Source organism: Oncorhynchus masou, chromosome 6 (assembly GCF_036934945.1).
Source record: "Oncorhynchus masou masou isolate Uvic2021 chromosome 6, UVic_Omas_1.1, whole genome shotgun sequence".
Lineage (NCBI taxonomy): Eukaryota > Metazoa > Chordata > Actinopteri > Salmoniformes > Salmonidae > Oncorhynchus > Oncorhynchus masou.
The window spans coordinates 81051124-81056238 of NC_088217.1; positions in this window are offsets into that span (position 1 = coordinate 81051124).

Genomic DNA, 5115 nt, shown 5'->3' on the forward strand with positions numbered 1-5115 from the left:
TTTGCCTCCAATATAACCTGTGTTAAAGGCCTAGTGCACATTTCCAACAACACTCTGAAGGATTGGCCTCCAATATAACCTGTGTTAAAGGCCTAGTGCACATTTCCAACAACACTCTGAAGGACTGGCCTCCAATATAACCTGTGTTAAATGCCTAGTGTACATTTCCAACAACACTGTGAAGGATTGGCCTCCAATATAACCTGTGTTAGAGGCCTGGTGCACATTTCCAACAACACTCTGAAGGACTGGCCTCCAATATAACCTGTGTTAAAGGCCTGGTGCACATTTCCAACAGCACTCTGAAGTACTGGCCTCCAATATAACCTGCTTAAAGGCATAGTACACATTTCCAACAGCATTCTGAAGTACTGGCCTCCAATATAACATGTGTTAAAGGCCTGGTGCACATTTCCAACAACACTCTGAAGGACTGGCCTCCAATATACCTGTTTTAAAGACCTAGTGCACATTTCCAACAACACTCTGAAGGACTGGCCTCCAATATAACCAGTGTTAAAGACCTGTTGCACATTTCCAACAACACTCTGAAGGACTGGCCTCCAATATAAAATGTTTTAAAGGCCTGGTGCACATTTCCAACAACACTCTGAAGGATTGGCCTCCAATATAACCTGTGTTAGAGGCCTAGTGCACATTTCCAACAACACTCTGAAGGACTGGCCTCCAATATAATCTGTGTTAAAGGCCTTGTGCACATTTCCAACAACACTCTGAAGGACTTGCCTCCAATATAACCTGTGTTAAAGGCCTGGTGCACATTTACAACAGCACTCTGAAGTACTGGCCTCCAATATAAACTGTCTTAATGGCCAGGTGCACATTTCCAACAGCACTCTGAAGGACTGGCCTCCAATATAACATGTGTTAAAGTCCTGGTGCACATTTCCAACAACACTCTGAAGGATTGGCCTCCAATATAACCTGTGTTAAAATGCCAAGTGCACATTTCCAACAACACTCTGAAGGACTGGCCTCCAATATAACCTGTGTTAAAGGCCTAGTGTACATTTCCAACAACACTGTGAAGGATTGGCCTCCAATATAACCTGTGTTAAAGGTCTAGTGCACATTTCCAACAACACTCTGAAGGACTGGGCTACAATATAACCTGTGTTAGAGGCCTGGTGCACATTTCCAACAACACTCTGAAGGACTGGTCTCCAATATTTCCTGTGTTAAAGGCCTGGTGCACAATTCCAACAGCACTCTGAAGTACTGGCCTCCAATATAACCTGCTTAAAAGCATAGTACACATTTCCAACAGCATTCTGAAGTACTGGCCTCCAATATAACATGTGTTAAAGGACTGGTGCACATTTCCAACAACACTCTGAAGTACTGGCCTCCAATATAACCTGTGTTAAAGGCCTAGTGCACATTTCCAACAACACTCTGAAGGACTTGCCTCCAATATAACCTGTGTTAAAGGCCTGGTACACATTTCCAACAGCACTCTGAAAGACTGGCTTCCAATATAACCTGTGTTAAAGGCCTGGTGCACATTTCCAACAACACTCTGAAGATTGGCCTCCAATATAACCTGTGTTAAAGGCCTGGTGCACATTTACAACAACACTCTTAAGGACTGGCCTCCAATATAAACTGTCTTAAAGGTCTGGTACACATTTCCAACTACACTCTGAAGGACTGGCCTCCAATATAACCTGTGTTAAAGGCCTGGTGCACATTTCCAACAACACTCTGAAGGATTGGCCTCCAATATAACCTGTGTTAAAATGCCAAGTGCACATTTCCAACAACACTCTGAAGGACTGGCCTCCAATATAACCTGTGTTAAAGGCCTGGTGTACATTTCCAACAACACTGTGAAGGATTGGCCTCCAATATAACCTGTGTTAAAGGTCTAGTGCACATTTCCAACAACACTCTGAAGGACTGGGATCCAATATAACCTGTGTTAGAGGCCTGTTGCACATTTCCAACAACACTCTGAAGGACTGGTCTCCAATATTTCCTGTGTTAAAGGCCTGGTGCACAATTCCAACAGCACTCTGAAGTACTGGCCTCCAATATAACCTGCTTAAAGGCGTAGTACACATTTCCAACAGCATTCTGAAGTACTGGCCTCCAATATAACATGTGTTAAAGGCCTGGTGCATATTTCCAACAACACTCTGAAGGACTGGCCTCCAATATACCTGTGTTAAAGACCTAGTGCACATTTCCAACAACACTCTGAAGGACTGGCCTCCAATATAACCTGTGTTAAAGGCCTGTTCACATTTCCAACAACACTCTGAAGGACTGGCCTCCAATATAACCTGTGTTAAAGGCCTAGTGTATATTTCCAACAAGACTGTGAAGGATTGGCCTCCAATATAACCTGTGTTAAAGTCCCAGTGCACATTTCCAACAACACTCTGAAGGACTGGGCTCCAATATAACCTGTGTTAGAGGCCTGGTGCACATTTTCGACAGCACTCTCAAGGACTGGCCTCCAATATAACACTTGTTAAAGGCCTGGTGCACATTTCCTACAACACTCTGAAGGACTGGCCTCCAATATAACCTGTGTTAAAGACCTGGTGCACATTTCCAACAGCACTCTGAAGTACTGGCCTCAAATATAACCTGCTTAAAGGCCTAGTACACATTTCCAACAGCACTCTGAAGTACTGGCCTCCAATATAACATGTGTTAAAGGCCTGGTGCACATTTCCAACAACACTCTGAAGGACTGGCCTCCAATATAAAATGTGTTAAAGGCCTGGTGCACATTTCCAACAACACTCTGAAGGATTGGCCTCCAATATAACCTGTGTTAAAGGCCTAGTGCACATTTCCAACAACACTCTGAAGGACTGGCCTCCAATATACCCTCTGTTAAAGGCCTGGTGCACATTTCCAACAACACTCTGAAGGACTGGCCTCCCATATAACCAGTGTTAAAGGCCTCGTACACATTTCGAACAACACTCTGAAGGACTGGCCTCCAAAATAACTTGTCTTAAAGGCCAGGTACACATTTCCAACAACACTTTGAAGGACTGGCCTCCAATATAACCTGTGTTAAAGGCCTGGTGCACATTTCCAACAGCACTCTGAAGGACTGGCCTCCAATATAACACATGTTAAAGGCCTGGTGCTCATTTCCAATAACACTCTGAAGGACTGGCCTCCAATATAACCTGTGTTAAAGACCTAGTGCACATTTCCAACAACACTCTGAAGGACTGGCCTCCAATATAACCAGTGTTAAAGGCCTGGTGCACATTTCCAACAACACTCTGAAGGACTGGCCTCCAATATAACCTGTGTTAAAGGCCTAGTACACATTTCCAACAACACTCTGAAGGACTGGCCTCCAAGATAACCTGTGTTAAAGGCCTGGTGCACATTTCCAACAACACTCTGAAGGATTGGCCTCCAATATAACCTGTGTTAAAGGCCTAGTGCACATTTCCAACAACACTCTGAAGGACTGGGCTCCAATATAACCTGTGTTAGAGGCCTGGTGCACATTTCCAACCGCACTCTGAAGGACTGGCCTCCAATATAACACGTGTTAAAGTCCTGGTGCACATTTCCAACAACACTTTGAAGGACTGGCCTCCAATATAACCTGTGTTAAAGACCTGGTGAACATTTCCATCAGCACTCTGAAGGACTGGCCTCCAATATAACCTGTCTTAATGGCCAGGTACACATTTCCAACAGCACTCTGAAGGACTGGCCTCCAATATAAAATGTGTTAAAGGCCTGGTGCACATTTCCAACAACACTCTGAAGGATTGGCCTCCAATATAACCTGTGTTAAAGGCCTAGTGCACATTTCCAAGAACACTCTGAAGGATTGGCCTCCAATATAACCTGTGTTAAAGGCCTAGTGCACATTTCCAACAACACTCTGAAGGACTGGGCTCCAATATAACCTGTGTTTGAGGCCTGGTGCACATTTCCAACAACACTCTGAAGGACTGGTCTCCAATATAACCTGTGTTAAAGGCCTGGTGCACATTTCCAACAGCACTCTGAAGTACTGGCCTCCAATATAACCTGCTTAAAGGCATAGTACACATTTCCAACAGCATTCTGAAGTACTGGCCTCCAATATAACATGTGTTAAAGGCCTGGTGCACATTTCCAACAACACTCTGAAGGACTGGCCTCCAATATAAAATGTGTTAAAGGCCTGGTGCACATTACCAACAACACTCTGACGGACTGGCCTCCAATATAATCTGTGTTAAAGGCCTTGTGCTCATTTCCAAAAACACTCTGAAGGACTTGCCTCCAATATAACCTGTGTTAAAGGCCTGGTGCACATTTCCAACAGCACTCTGAAGTACTGGCCTCCAATATAACCTGTCTTAATGGCCAGGTACACATTTCCAACAGCACTCTGAAGGACTGGCCTCCAATATAACCTGTGTTTGAGGCCTGGTGCACATTTCCAACAACACTCTGAAGGACTGGTCTCCAATATAACCTGTGTTAAAGGCCTGGTGCACATTTCCAACAGCACTCTGAAGTACTGGCCTCCAATATAACCTGCTTAAAGGCATAGTACACATTTCCAACAGCATTCTGAAGTACTGGCCTCCAATATAACATGTGTTAAAGGCCTGGTGCACATTTCCAACAACACTCTGAAGGACTGGCCTCCAATATAAAATGTGTTAAAGGCCTGGTGCACATTACCAACAACACTCTGACGGACTGGCCTCCAATATAATCTGTGTTAAAGGCCTTGTGCACATTTCCAAAAACACTCTGAAGGACTTGCCTCCAATATAACCTGTGTTAAAGACCTGGTGCACATTTCCAACAACACTCTGAAGGACTGGCCTCCAATATAACCTGTGTTAAAGGCCTGGTACACATTTCCAACAACACTCTGAAGGACTGGCCTCCAATATAACCTGTGTTAAAGGCCTGGTGCACATTTACAACAACACTCTTAAGGACTGGCCTCCAATATAAACTGTCTTAAAGGTCTGGTACACATTTCCAACAGCACTCTGAAGGACTGGCCTCCAATATAACCTGTGTTAAAGGCCTGGTGCACAATTCCAACAGCACTCTGAAGTACTGGACTCCAATATAACCTGCTTAAAGGCATAGTACACA